At 42.9% G+C, this 16,023-nt stretch overlaps 1 long non-coding RNA gene across 1 annotated transcript; it reads left to right on the plus strand.

The window, feature by feature from the left end:
* Window positions 1–671: 671 nt before the first annotated feature.
* Window positions 672–2,660, plus strand: LOC309349357. The gene is made up of 2 exons (XR_014159873.1): window positions 672–1,389; window positions 1,743–2,660. It is a non-coding gene; the product is annotated as an uncharacterized lncRNA (long non-coding RNA).
* The last annotated feature ends 13,363 nt before the right edge of the window (window positions 2,661–16,023 follow it).

The raw sequence follows: 16,023 nt of genomic DNA on the forward strand, positions 1-16,023 counted from the left end.
ACAAAACAGCATGGGACAGAAATGCCCGGGGATTCCCATGAGCCTTTCCAACCTTTTCACATATTAATGAGTCCAGTTGTGAACAACAATTACTTTTAATTAAAAGGAACACTTCATGCCTTACCCCTTCGATTCCTTCATCTTGGTTGCCAGAATCTTTGCTCATTCATTATTATTCCAGTTGAGAAATAGCAAGACACTGCGGCACCTGTATTAGCAGTTCAAAAGCACGCCAGTGCAAGTAGATAAATAGGTACTGCTGTGGCAGGAAGGTAAATGGTGTTTCTGTGCGCTCTGGTTTCTGTCACGGTGTTCTGTTGCACCAGAAGCAGTTTAGTCATGCTGGCCACATGACCCAGAAAGCTGTCTGTGGGCAAGCGCCAGCTCCCTCGGCCTGAAAGCGAGATGAGCACCTCAACCGCATAGTCACCTTTGACTGGACTTAACCATCCAGGGGTCCTTTATCTTTACCTTTTTACCTTAGTAATCCTTCCAACTGACATGTAAGATAGGGTGGTATTATTATCTCCATGCTGAAGAATGGGGTGTGGAACTTTGAGAGAATCACAGCTAGTGCAACAAGTTTCTAGGTCCTAGCACTAGAACACCCTATTGCTGCAATGCTACACTAGATTTCATGGGACCCCAACACACTGTCCAGCACCAGTGTAGTTTAGGTGTTGCCAGTAGTGTGTCAGCTAGATGAACAGGGAATGAATTACTAATAAGCATTTGACATCAGTTATCAGTTCTGGGAGATTAAATAACAAGACATACATGAACTCACTTAATAATTAGCTACCACTATAGCAGCTTGATAAAGGAAGGCTATTACGTATGCCTGACATGGCACTAAATAGAACCTTTTAATATTTAATTATTTTTAACCTGGAAGATTAAGATAAAGCAACTGTCAAGGATTATCCTGTAACACCTTCTCAAAGACTTTGAAGTACAGAAGTGTATTTGTGTGCTGCGGGGGTGGGGGAGGCAAAGTCAGAGGCTAATTGGAAGTGGTTAACGCTGACTCCAGGTCTATCAGGACGTATTTGACAAAAGTGTGAATGGAATCACACACCCCTGGGAAAGGAATGAAGAAGTGGGGATGGTAATGGCAGAATGGGAATGGTAACCTACCCTCTGCAACTGAGAAGAATCAGCTGAGAAGGGTTTTTTTTTTTTTTTTGCTTGTGTGTCCTGTGTGAGAGTGTGCACTCATTATTGGCATACAGTTCTCAGAAAGAGTTGACTAGTGGTGAATGTGACCAAACAAACTTAGCCACCCCTGGTTTATAGAAGCTATTTTTATTGGATCAGCTGTCTAAATTATTGTGAAAAGGGGGCGAATTGACAGTGGAAAGAATTAATCAAAGGAGTGAGATCCTGATGGTAAGTCTTAATTGTTATTAATTCAACATTTCACAGATTATGAAATTAGTATTGACCCAAAACATTAAAATAGCAAATTACTTATAGGGCAGGCAAGACTACAATAGGGATGATTAAATTAGTTAATAAATCAAAATTAAATGATGGCTGGGCTAATTATATTCATGAGTGCAACTGTACTCTTTACAGATTTCTAAAGCAAAGTCCATAAGAATGAGTAGGGGCATTTTCCCTCTAGAATTCTTATTCAAAAGGGGGAATTTCCTAATTTTCTTCAATATGAGGTTTAAACAAGTATAAGTGAAACTCTTTCAATATGTTGCAGTACCACCACACTTTATGTCTGCTCCTAGATCACGTCTCAAGCTGTAGAGGCAGTTGTCTCCTACAGCTTGATTAAAAGGAAAAGAAGAATGAAGAACCAATGAAGAATGTTGCAGTTCTGAGACTTGTTCATTCTCAGAGGCAATGTGCCATTGGGTGTCACAGGGGTTGCCAAGCTTTTGGGGCCAGTGGGGCACCTTTGGAATTTTTAGAAAGTATCTTGGGTGCCAGTCACAAAATGGCTACCATGGGGTGTGTGGCATAACACAAAATGGCAGCAGAAAAAGAGACCAGGCTGCAAAATAGTGTGGACACGTGTCCCATCACCTCCCAACCATTTGTTGTGGTGTGTGTGTATCCACACACAGGATCTTGGGAGCAAGGCTAAGGGCTCAAGTGGTCAAGCACAAGAGTACTCTTGGAAGAAAGCCACAGTCATCAAAGGAGAGTGAACTCATTGATCTGATTACATGAGTAATCCAAAGACACAGCATCTTCTGGGGTAACCTTCTGCTGCCCAGATCCTTCTACTCTACTCTGCCTTTTTGGTTGGACAATGAACCTGCTGCAGCCAAACACCTTTTGGACTTGTTCTTGCTGCTGTTGCAATGGCTTGGTTGGAACAGAACACTCTGGCATTTTGGCGCATTGATACTAAAGGTATAATAACAATTTGTACGGCTTCAGAAAGCCTTTGGAACTGTATTGGAGCATTCAAAAGCAACAGTTAGTGAAGGAAAAATGTTTGCACATGTAGCAACACCTAAAGGCTAAGCAACATCCATTCACCACCAAAGAATTCTGTGAGCCTATTGTGGAAATCCCTGGTCAAAGAAGAAATAATAATAATTTTATTATTTGTATCCTGCCCATCTAACTAAGTTGCGCCAACCACTCTGGGAGGCTTCCAGCATATACAAAAACATAATAAAACATTAAACATTTAACACTTCCCCATGCAGGGGCTGCCTTCAGATGTCTTCTAAACATTGTATAGATACTTCTTGACATCTGATTGGAGGACATTGCGCAGGGTGTTTGGAAGTCCTCCTTGTGAACTACTGCACAGGTTTGTAGAGGTAGTTGCTGGAGTATTGTTGTGCTGAAACATCTCTGAAAGTGGAAGAGGACCCCTACCCAAGCCTGTTTAAATCCAGGTATATTTCTGAAGACACCCAAACATAATGAAGAACTTGGGTGTAGGAATTAGGAATTATTATGCTTTGCCCTTTGATCCTCCTCACTGCAGCCATACCGTAACAAGACCTTGCAGGATACACTTGGGGGTGGCTGCTGAAAACAGCAGTTCTGCGTGTTTCCTTCCTCCTTCTCTTTCCCTTGGTAATGCCAAGAATGGCCTTTCCCAAACTGATACTTTCCAGTTGTCTTGGGCTATATTTCCCATTAGCCCCAGTCAGCATGACCATGTTGGTTCAGGGGGTGGGGCTGAAGGGACCTCGGCCTTTAGGAGTTGGCTCCCATGCTGGTGGGAATTATGGTCTGAAACATCTGGAGAGCACCAGGTTGAAGAAACCTAGTCTGGTGCTGCAGTATGACACTTTATCACAAGCAACATTTGATCACCCTACCCTTAGTTCTTAGCTCAGGGGTCAGCAAACGTTTTCAACAGGGGGCCAGTCCACTGTCCCTCAGACCTTGTGGGGGGGCTGGACTATATTTTGGGGGGGAAATGAACGAATTCTTATGCCCCACAAATAACCCAGAGATGCATTTTAAATAAAAGCACACATTCTACTCATGTAAAAACACCAGGCAGGCCCCACAAATAACCCAGAGATGCATTTTAAATAAAAGGACACATTGTACTCATGTAAAAACACGCTGATTCCCGGGCCATCTGTGGGCCGGATTTAGAAGGCAATTGGGCCGGATCTGGCCCCTGGGGCCTTAGTTTGCTTACACATGTCTTAGCTCATGAAGCATAGTGGTTAGAATGTTGGACTAATGCCTGGGAAACGGAGATTCCAGTCTCCATTCAGCTATGAAGCTCACTGGGAGACCTTAGACTGGCCACTCTCGCTCAGCCCTCCTCACAGGGTTGTTGTGAGGATAAAATAGGGAGAGGGAGAACTATGTACGCCACCATGATCTCCTTGGAGAAAAGTTGGAATATAAATGTAATAAACAAATAGTTCTTGGGGAGAAGCACAGACATCCTAATGCAGTAAGGAAGAAATGGAGACTTGGTGGTTTTGCTTTGTATGTGCAGAAGCAGAGATTTATAATGTTGCTGAGCCCAATCTAATCAAACTGGCCTAATGCTGGAGGGCAGTAACAGATAAGGAAAGAAATAAGTTTCAGAGTAATGGTAATTAAAGACAGCTGGATGATGTCAGCTTGCCTTCAAGGCTGAATCATAAACGGCTCAGAACCATTCTTGAAATACTCATATTAAATGGATAGTCTCACATTTTATACTGCCATATGCATGTTTATTTTTTATATGCGGGCAGGAATTCTTGCAGAGTATTCAGCATCTCATGCTGTTTTTGAGATAGGAAAAGCCTCTCATAAGGACATTATTATTATTACTTGAGAAAAGAGTGACCAGGCCACACCAATAGATTAATAATTTGAGTAGGGTGCACAATTAGAACAGATTAATTTGGCTGTTCTGATTTTCTTTCTTTAATTACTTAATTGCACTGGTAATTGCCTCCATTCCTTTGAACTTGGGGGGGGGTCTCAGTCTTTGTGGGATAACCTATTTTTTGTTTTGCTGTCAGACAATATAGGAAAAGCTGAGTGTGGGGTTTTTTTGGGTAGTTTTTCTTTGCTTGATGCCAAAAGTGTTCAGCTTTGTATATGTTTGGGCCAAAACAGACGCCACAGGCTGGAATTAGGGATGGGATGGAAGTATCTGCCAATTTTGGTTCTTTCATTTTTTTATTTCATGAAATTCACTAGTAGTAATAACAAGCTTATGCATGGCATTTTGAAGTAGACTTTTTTTGCAAGCAATTTAGCCCCATACAATGCATTTTTGCGTGCTATTTTCACTAATAACTTCATTTTTAGGCACACTTTCCCCTAAAATATGCATTTTTCTGAGCAATGGTTGGTTCAAGAACTGCACTGCAAACTTGGTAAGGTAAACAACATTTCCGTGTGCTGCTCTGGTTCACCAGAAGTGGCTTAGTCATGCTGGCCACATGACCCGGAAGCTGTCTGCAGACAAACGCCGGCTCCCTCGCCCTATAGAGTGAGATGAGCGTGCAACCCCAGAGCCGTCCATGACTGGACCTAACGGTCAGGGGTACCTTTACCTTCACCTACCCCACCCTTTTCTTCAAGATATTCAAGTACATGGGTCTTCCCCTCCTCAGTTAAACCCCACCACAACCCTGTGGGGTACATTAGGCTGAGAGGCAGTGACTGGCCCAGTGAACTCTGTGGCTAAGTCAGTGGTGTAGCGGGGGGCTGGGGGAACAGGGGCGGTTGCCATGGGTGCAAAATTGTTAAAGGTAAAGGTACCCCTGCCCGTACGGGCCAGTCTTGACAGACTCTAGGGTTGTGCGCTCATTTCACTCTAGAGGCTGGGAGCCAGCGTTGTCCGCAGACACTTCCGGGTCACGTGGCCAGCGTGACGAAGCTGCTCTGCTGAACCGGCACCAGAGCAGCACACGGAACGCCGTTTACCTTCCCGCTATAAAGCGGTACCTATTTATCTACTTGCACTTAAGGGTGATTTCGAACTGCTAGGTGGGCAGGAGCTGGGACCGAACGACGGGAGCTCACCCCGCCGCAGGGATTCGAACCGCCGACCATGCGATCGGCAAGTCCTAGGCGCTGAGGTTTTACCCACAGCGCCACCCGCGTCTCACGCAAAATTGTTAGGGGTGCACAATTTCAACACCCAGTGCTGCCTCAATACAACTGTGTGCTTCTGTTGCTGGGCTCTGTTGAAAACAGCTTCTCCATGATAACTAGGAAGTGACATCTCCAGACTATGAAATGACTCTACTTTTCTTATATCTGCAGCTGCGATCTCTTGGGTGACGTGGATGCCTTAGGCAGTTGAAGGCACATGTGTATTCCATCCTTTTTCCTACCTCCCCCACTCTCTGCATGGCCCTGGGCACTGACAATCCACAATATGCCACTGGGCTATGTGGGGAATTGAACTCTGATCTTCCTGGTCTTGGTTGGACACTCTAACCACTACACTGGCTCTTAAACTGAATTGAGAATTTCCTCCACATCCCTAGCTGGAATGAAACATCCATTTAAATATGGGAGAAACATTATTTATTTATTAAGGAGGTTTGGCAATCTTTCAGACCATCTAATCCAATGCCTAATGATATGCATAGCTCAGTTCCTACAAAATCTAGATTATCTTGCATTTTGCCCTTGTTTATTCATTTGCATTGATGTTTATGGATGAACCCTTATTTCAGGGGCTACGTGGCTCTCTGATTGGCCTCATTAAGTAAGTGCTTGCCTTTTATTTGGAAGCAATTGTTTCCTAATTTCTGGTTGATAGAGGCACCCAGGCACACTGTTCTTCTGCTGAGAAAGAAAGTGAGCAGAGAGCAGGGGCATTAATATCCTTAATGGCTCATGGGGTTTTAATAGTTGTACATGTAATTGCTAGATAATTGTGATTTTTCTTTTTACCCTATGTGATGTGATGTGACTTATGTCGCCACTGTCAAGAGTTAAGTTTAACATCATCTTGTTTAATGATCTCTGTGAAGAGCCCCATTCTCATTCTCATTAATGTGCGACTGTCAAATAAAGCAACGCTCACTTTCCTTTTAATATGGCTGCCTTCTAACTTTGTTAAATTTGATATGGGGAATAGATGCTCTTTAAAAAAAAATTAATAGAAAGCTGTTGTGGGAAAGGGATGTATTAAAAGGAATTAGCATCATCTTTAATTTGGAGTAAGTTGTTATCTGCATGTCCTAATGGGAGCAGCGATGCCTACAGAGCTATGATTGTTCTAAAATTATCCCATTTGCACACACTTGATATGGGGCTGTTGTGATATCATACACACATTCTTCTGCTGCCCCCTTCTGATGGGTGTCTCTTAACTCTTGCAAAGCCCTTTTCAAATCTAAATTACAGTATTTTTCGCCCCATAGGACGCACCGGCCCATAGGACGCACCAAGTTTCTTTGGGGGGAAATAAAGAAAAAAAAATTATTTTCCCCCAGGCGCTTGTGGGGCCGGCAGTGGGGAGAAGCACTCTTCTCCCTGCCGCCCACCTGCAGATCAGGTCCGGGGACAGCGGGAGGACGCGCTGCGCCTCCCAACTGTCCCTGGAGCTTGCGGGGCAGGCAGCGGGGAGAAGCGCTCTTCTCCCCGCCGCCCGCCTGCAGATCAGGTCTGGGGACAGTGGGAGGACGGGCTGCGCCTCCCAGCTGTCCCCGGAGCTTGCGGGGCTGGCGGCCGGGAGAAGCACGCGTCTCCCCGCCATCAGCCTCCAAACCACATTGGGAGACAGCGGGATGGCGGCGTTCCGCCTCCCCGCTGTCCCCCGACCTTGTGGGACTGGCGCTGTGGCTCTCCTGAAGCCTGGAGAGCGAGAGGGATCGGTGCGCACCGACCCCTCTCGCTCTCCAGGCTTCAGCGAAAGCCTGCATTTGCCCCATAGGACGCACACGCATTTCCCCTGCATTTTTGGAGGGGAAAAAGTGCATCCTATAGGGAGAAAAATACGGTAGTGATTATCAATATGATTTTCCTCCATGCATGTAGGATACTTGTGCTCCACTATGGTGCAAAATTTCCTGGCAAATAGAAGGGGAAGAAATGGAGGAAGTGAGAGATTTTACTTTCTTGGGCTCTGTGATCACTGCAGATGGTGACAGCAGCCACAAAATTAAAAGATGCCTGCTTCTGGGGAGAAAAGCAATGGCAAACCTAGACAGCATCTTAAAAAGCAGAGACATCACCTTGCCAACAAAGGTCCATATAGTTAAAGCTATGGTTTTCCCAGCAGTGATGTATGGAAGTGAGAGCTGGACCATAAAGAAGGCTGATCGCCGAAGAATTGATGCTTTTGAATTATGGTGCTGGAGGAGACTCTTGAGAGTCCCATGGACTGCAAGAAGATCAAACCTCTCAATTCTGAAGGAAATCAGCCCTGAGTGCTCACTGGAAGGACAGATCCTGAAGCTGAGGCTCCAATACTTTGGCCACCTCATGAGAAGAGAAGACTCTCTGGAAAAGACCCCGATGTTGGGAAAGATGGAGGGCACAAGGAGAAGGGGATGACAGAGGACGAGATGGTTGGATAGTGTTTTCGAAGCTACCAGCATGAGTTTGACTAAACTGCGGGAGGCAGTGGAAGACAGAAGTGCCTGGTGTGCTCTGGTCCATGGGGTCACGAAGAGTTGGACACGACTAAACGACTAAACAACAACAACAACATGGTGCAAAAATGAAGCCATTTCCGAGGAGGAGGAAAACAATGGAGTAATGAGGATATCACTGAATGCTTCCTGAAACCAGCAGAAGTCCTTTGAGTTTCATGAGATATGGGGATAAATTCTAGGCGGAGCTGTACTGTTCAAATACAAATATCCAAATCTCCCTCCCTTCCTGTAGCTGGATTTCAAACATTGTACTAAGTCAGACTATTGGCCCATTTTGCTATATACTGGCCCTTCTGGCAGTGGTTCTCCAGATGTCTCCTAGCTGAACCTGGATCCATGCCTTCCTCAGTTCACACACTCCAACATGTCCCCAAACCACCCCAGGCACACATCCTTTTTGACTCAGAGCTCCAGTGTCGGTAGGCAAGAGCCATGGAAGTTTTCATAGCAGTGGGGAGGGAAAATCCAACACTGAATCTCTGTCTCTAAGCTTGCAGCCTTTTCTCCCAGGTACCAGGAACAAAAGCTATTAGGAGGAAAATTGCTGTTGGCATCCATCTGTCTCAGAAGACAGTGGGATACGTTTGGGGTGCCATCAAACCGTTGGAGAGTTATAGCACTTGCTGTGACTGTAGAGACCGATACGGGAGAGACATGTTTTGTTGCAGCTGGGACAGATGAAGGCGACGGGTTGTGCTGATGCAAGTGTACCATGGCATTTAAATTTTAAGCATGGTTCCTGTTTAGAAGGTGTGCAAATATTTCTTGAATGGCTCACAGCCATGCCAAAATGTTGAAAGGCAGGCTTCCTTCTAGACTGGGGGTTTTCTAACACCTTGTGTGTGCTGGCATTTTGATCAAATATGAGACTGGCAGGAATTCACGGTTTTAAACAGTAAGAGTTTAATTTCTCCTTTCTCCCTTGCATTTATAATGGCAGCAATGAAAGGAACTTGTATGACTGTGAGATGTCTGTCTATAATTCCACAACCAAAACACCCATAGAAGCCAATTAAGAGGGAAAGGTTAAACATGCAAACCTGTTACGCCATGCAAATGACAAGTGCGTTGCTATAACTGACATTGGTACATCACATTGCTATAACCGCTAGACCAGGGGTAGGCAACCTAAGGCCCAGGGACCAGATGCAGCCCAATTGCCTTCTCAATCTGGCCTGTGGACGGTCCGGGAATCAGCATGTTTTTACATGAGTAGAATGTGTCCTTTTATTTAAAATGCATCTCTGGGTTATTTGTGGGGCCTACCTGGTGTTTTTACATGAGTAGAATGTGTTCTTTTTTAAAACAAAATGCATTTCTGGGTTATTTGTGGGGCATAGGAATTCATTCATATTTTTTTTTCTTCAAAATATAGTCCGCCCCCCCACATGGTCTGAGGGACAGTGGACCAGCCCATGGCTGAAAAAGGTTGCTGACCCCTGCGCTAGACTCTATACCTCTATAGGGAACACCTTACAGTTTTGGCAGGTAAATGCAATAGACCTCCTAAGTCTGTTCTGAATATATATATATATATATATATATATATATATATATATATATGCGCCATTGCTGATCTTCCTTCACTGCAACTATAAGGTGATGTAGATTATAGCAGAGGGGGACTGTTGACGAAGCTCTGGAGGCTATCCCAACCTTCTGGGGACTATTTGTGTGGCACAGGAGATGGTATATGGAGAGAAGAGGAAGGTGAAATTTGACTCTGCAGGCAGAAGTCTGTTCCACTGGCACATGGACACATGTGAACAATAATATTTGTTAAGCTAGAAATGTTCCAGAATTTTTGCAAGAGCTTTGCTGCTTACTACCATCAAAACAAACACCAGAGTTGCTTAATAACTGAACCTATGTGCGGAGCATGGGCTGGGAGCCTGTGGCCCTCTATATGTTGTTAGACTCCAACTCTCATCATCCTTTAGTGTTGGCCATGCCGGCTGAGGCTGAAAGAAGCTGGAGTCCAGGAACACGACAAGGCTGCCCTATTTCCCCATTGTTATTTATCTCGGTCCTGGAGGTGCTCTTGAATATGATTAGAGGAGACCAGTTGGTTGAAGGAATCCAGGTTGGAGCGAAACAGTACAAACTTAAAGCATTTGCAGATGACCTAGTTTTGACTTTACAGGAGCCAGAATCTAGTACGAAAAGAGTATTACAATTGATTCAAGAGTTTGGTCGGGTGGCGGGATTTAAGTTAAATAAGCAAAAAACTAAGGTATTGGAAAAAAAAATTGACAGTTACAGAGTCAGAAAGGTTTCAGAAGGAGACAGAGTTAAGCGTGGTTAAAAAAGTAAAATACCTAGGGGTAAACATAACAGCAAAAAACTTGAGTCTATTTAAGGATAACTATGAGAAATGCTGGTCAGAAATTAAAAGAGACTTAGAAAGTTGGACAAGATTGAAGCTTTCCTTGTTAGGCCGAATCGCTGCTATAAAGATAAATGTATTGCCAAAAATGCTATTTTTGTTTCAAACTTTGCAGATTGTGGACAAGACAGAGTGCTTTCGGAAGTGGCAGAGAGACATTTCCAAATTTGTCTGGCAGGGCAAAAAGCCCAGAATTAAGTTTAAGATATTAACTGATGCGAAAGAAAGAGGGGGCTTTGCCCTGCCAGACTTAAGGTTGTATTATGAATCAGCAGCTTTCTGCTGGCTAAAAGACTGGCTACTTCTCAAAGACACTGATGTATTAGATTTAGAAGGTTTTAACAATGCTTTTGGTTGGCATGCATATCTATGGTATGACAAGGTTAAGATTAACAAGGTTTTCAAGAACCATATTGTCAGGAAAGCAGTGTTTAATGTCTGGATAAAATACAAAGACTTATTGGAAAATGAAACTCCAAGGTGGCTTTCACCATTGGAAGCTAAGGCCTGGAAAAGACTCAATATGGAGGCCAAATGGCCGAAGTATTGGGAAATACAGTGGTGCCCCGCAAGACGAACGCCTCGCAAGACGGAAAACCCGCTAGACGAAAGGGTTTTCCGTTTTGGAGGCGCTTCGCTAAACGAATTTCTCTATGGGGTTGCTTCGCAAGACGAAAAAATCTTGCGAGTTCCCACGGGTTTTTTCCGCTCCCCCCCCCTTTCCTAAGCCGCTAAGCCGCTTATCAGCTGTTCCGCTGATAAGCCGCCTCTCAGCTGATCGCTAAAAGCTGCTAGACCGCTAATAGCGCTAATCCGCTAAGCTGTCAATGGGCTTGCTTCGCAAGACGAAAAAACCGCTAGACGAAGAGAATCGTGGAACGGATTCTTTTCGTCTTGCGAGGCACCACTGTATTAGAAAAAGATGGAGATAACTGGAAATTGCAGAGTCAGGAGAAAATGAAAGACAAAGTGCGAGATTGGTTACACTACGCTCAGATTAAAGAAGTTTTTAAACTTGACAAAAAGTTAGGATTCCAGATGGAAAAATCGAAGCTAGAAACGGAATTGTTAGAGCCTAAGACTAAGGTACTTTCAAGAATGTATAACTTGCTGTTAAAATGGAACACTCAAGATGAAACGGTTAAATCGGCTATGATAAAGTGGGCACAGGATATTGGATATAATATCATGTTTGAGGACTGGGAGAAGTTGTGGACTAGTGGGTTGAATTTTACTGCATGTAATACTTTGAAAGAGAATGTTATGAAAATGATATAAAGATGGTACTTGACCCCAGTCAAACTTGCAAAAATTTACCACTTGTCTGATAACAAATGTTGGAAATGTAAGGAAAATGAAGGAACATTCTTTCACCTCTGGTGGACCTGCCCTAGAGTGAAGGCCTTCTGGGAAATGACATATAATGAGCTGAAAAAGGTACTTAAGTATACCTTCCCTAAGAAACCAGAGGCCTTCCTTCTGGGTATTGTCGGCCAGAAGGTGTTAAAGAAGGATCGAACATTTTTTATGTATGCAACAACAGCAGCAAGGATACTCGTCGCCAAGCATTGGAAAACTCAAGATTTACCCACACTGGAAGAATGGCAGATGCAACTGATAGACTACATGGAACTGGCTGAGATGACTGGTAGAATCCGAGACATGGGAGAAGAGACGGTGGAAGAAGATTGGAAGAAATTCAAGACCTATTTACAAAAATATTGTAAACTTTATGAATGTTAAGAAGGATGCTAGAGTAAAAACAACTTGGCACCATTAAGCTAGATGAGGAGAAATATGAAGATAAGTTAAATTTAAGAAAAGATAAAGTTTTGGAAATTTTCGGTTATATTTAAACTTTTAAGATCTAAATAAAGGATATTTAAATTAGAGATATAACATCGGAAAACTAGACAATAAGAATAGAAACAAGGAGATAAATTTGCTGGAAAAAATTTATAGTCAGGAATGCAGGAGTGGGAGATGAGAGGGAGTCCAAGAAGTTAAGAAAATCATGTTAAGAGATGTGTTGTATTGATTTTTTTGGTATTGCAATTAAAACAAAAATTGCTAATAAATATTATTTTTTTAAAAAATGAAAGAAGCTGGAGTCCAACAATATGTGGACAGCCACAGGTTTCCCTATCCCTGATTTAGAGTATAAACTAAAAAATATGAAAAGGGTTCTAAGAGAATCACGTCTCACCTTTCTTCAGTTCAGTCACTGACAATGGAAGCCCTGAAATAGCCACTTATCTCAATTCCAAGAGACACACCCATTGTTACAGGTCATTAAACTGTTAGGCATGTATAGACGTGCTGCATCTCTGCCTGTGCGATGTCTCCAGTTCTTCTGCAGCAATGCTCTGAACAATAAGAAAAAGCTAAGCTGTCATTTGTAAATTATGCAGTGGTGATTGAGCTTTGGCTAAGCTTCAGAATCCTGTTTGATAAAGCACTGGCTAGATCATCTAGGAGCATAAGAAGTTGCCTTATACTCAGCCAGACCACTGAGCCATCTAGTTCAGTGCAGGGACTGGCCGCAGCTCCCCTGGAATTCAAGACAGGGGACATTCACAATGCTACCTGGGACCTTCTGCATGGGAAGCAGGTGCTCTGCACTGAGCTATTGCCCTACCCCACTCTAGGAATACCAAAGAGAAGAAGGCTATCTATGGCTTTTAGCCACAATGGCTATGCTCTGTCTCCACTGTTGGACACAGCAAGTCTCTGAGTGCTAGTTGCTGGGAGTCACAAGCAGAGAGAGTGCTATTGAAATGAGATCCTGATTTCAGTACAGTGGTACCTTGGTTTTAGAACAGCTTGGTTTATGAACAACTTGGAAATAGAACGCTGCAAACCCGGAAGTAGGTGTTCCCGTTTGTGAACTTTGCCTTGGAAGTTGAACATGTTCTGCTTCCTATGGAGTGTAAATTGAATTCCCCGCTGCTAATCAGAGGCTTCCTGTTGAGTCTGTTGGCTGTTGAGTCCCTAGCACCCACGCAACACAGAGGTGATATTTGGAGCTTTAGTTTTTGCTATTTTTTGTGTTTTTGTTTGTGTGGCTTTTTCCTTTTTTTGACTATGACTTGTTCTTCGTTTTATGGGACTGACTTGTGACTGTGGCTTGTGACTTTGTTTTTGTGACTTGCTTTTGTGACTGTGTGGAACTCAGTTCAGCTACTAATTGATTGATTGTGTGACTGCAGAAATGGATAAAAGTCCCCCCATCCAAACAATGACTATCATCAGTGCATGTAAAATAATAATAATAATAAAAAATTATCATCTACAATACTGTCTTATTTATTTTATAGTACAGTACATTGATTATTGCTTTCATTTTATGGATCCATGGTCTCATCAGATAGTAAAATTCATGTTAAATTGCTGTTTTAGGGGTTCTTTTTAAAAGTCTGGAACTGATTAATCCATTTTGCATTACTTTCTATGGGAAAGCACACCTTGGTTTTAGAACGCTTTGGTTTTGGAACAGATTTCTGGAATGGATTAAGTTTGGGAACCAAGGTACCACTGTATTCCAATAAGCGTCTGCCTGGCCACTGTGAGAACAGGATGCTGGAAGAGATGCGCTGGGGTGGTTCTTATAAGAATATCACAAAGAGAGAGAGGGAAGGGGGTGCCCTGTCCACTTTGGCCCCACCCACCACTGGCTTTGCTCCACCCACTGCCTGCATGTGGACACTGACAAGTTCACAATAAGGAAATGCAACCCTCAACAAACAAACAACACCCCCCTTTATAGGGAAGTTTGCCTGTAGAGGAATTCTTCATGGTGCAAGACACACAAGACTCAATTGCGTGCTCTTTGCAACCTTATTATTTGAGAATCTGCCATTCTTGGAAATTTCAGAAATATTTCAGCACAGGCAAGATGTATAAACAAAATGTGGGGAAAAAAATCTATTTATTTATTTTTAAATGACATGAGTGTTGACTCTTTTCTATTTGGGGATGTCTTTTTGAAATTGACTTGTTATGAGAGTTAAATTCTTTTTCTACTCCAGAGTGTGATAGATAAGAGATTTAATTTCACATGTACTTGCTGAGCTTTGGCGGAAAGCTGTGACTGGCCCGGCATTTGGCATGGCACTCCACTTGCTCCATGATTGGATGATAGTGTCTCAACCCATTACTACTTAATCACCTGTTTAGCCTTAAGGTTTCTAGCAGTTGCATTGATTTAAATTCCATATTCGCATAGTCACTCACTGCGCTAATGAGGAAGGGTGTGAAAAAGCACCTCTGGCAATGAAACTCTTTAAGGCTGAATCTGTGGGCTAGAAGTTGTTCGGTTTGTTTTAAAGAGACACAGAGAAAGAGTCAGGTCACCTTAACCTTCCCCAAGCTTTTCTCTTGAAAAGAAATATAATAAGATTTGTCATCAGGACCTAGAAGCTCAATTGACCTTCATTCTGCCATTCTGACAGGGTAATTATATACATTTGCAGTTCTAACTGAAAAGCCTACAGTATTTTATTTTTTAATGTAATATATTTGCAATTCCAACTGAGAAGCTAGAATTTCAATTGCAGGTAGCTGCCTGTTTGCTGGTACCCAAGTAAGAGGTTGGAGGATGCTGAGCCTTTGTTTCTGTCAACCAATCCCTCATCCTAAGTATTCCCAGTACAAGGTCAAGTTCCTGCGTGTGCATTTCCAAATATACCTCATGCAACTAATGCAGCACAACAAATCTTTTCTATAGTTGCTTTTGGGGACAGATCTTTATCCATAAATAAGAATGGGAGGAGAGATTCTATTCAGGGTGCATTTCAAGCCAAATCTATCAACTCTGTACTTTCTGAATTAATAGTAGCACATATCTGAATATTGCAATTCAGTTCTGCAACAAACCAATGTTTTCAAAAATGCATATTTTAAGGGAAAGTGTGCACAAAAATGAAGAAATTAGTGAGAGTTGCAAACAGAAATGCATTATGTTAAGGGAAATTGCTTGCAAAAATGTATACATAAGTCAAAACTGCATATAAAAATGTGTTTGTTAGGAGAAATCTGCACTTAAATGCTGGCGAATTTTCATAAGTATTAAAAACACACACACCACAAATTGCTGCAAGAGAATTGAATTTGAAATGGGAAAAAGGACAAACTTGAAATAGACAGATCCTTGCAATCTAAGGAGAGGAATTCCGCATGCTTTGTAAGCAGAAGCTCCCAGGGTCAGATCTGGCGTCTCCAGTTAGAAGGATTAGATAGCAATTGATGTGAAAGACCTCAGCTTGAGAACTTGGAGATCCACTGCCAGTCAAAGTAAACAATACTAAACCAGATGAAGAAATGGCCTTCACCTTGTGCATCATCTTGTGTTCTGCTGAAGGATAATAACAAGACAAAGCTGGTGTTGGTTCCCAAGACAGACCTTTTAAAACTACTTCAGATCCACATAATGGAATGACACAGTCCTTATGCATGGTCTGTACCACCTCAAGCTTTATACAGGTGATTGTCAAATGAAAATGCCTTCCCTTTGGGAGGAGGCAGGAGGACTCTAGGACCCTGTCAGATCCCTCACACCTCCTTCCCAAAGCTAGC

Source organism: Podarcis erhardii, assembly GCF_964252035.2.
Source record: "Podarcis erhardii genome assembly, chromosome: 9".
NCBI classification, from domain to species: Eukaryota; Metazoa; Chordata; class Lepidosauria; order Squamata; family Lacertidae; genus Podarcis; species Podarcis erhardii.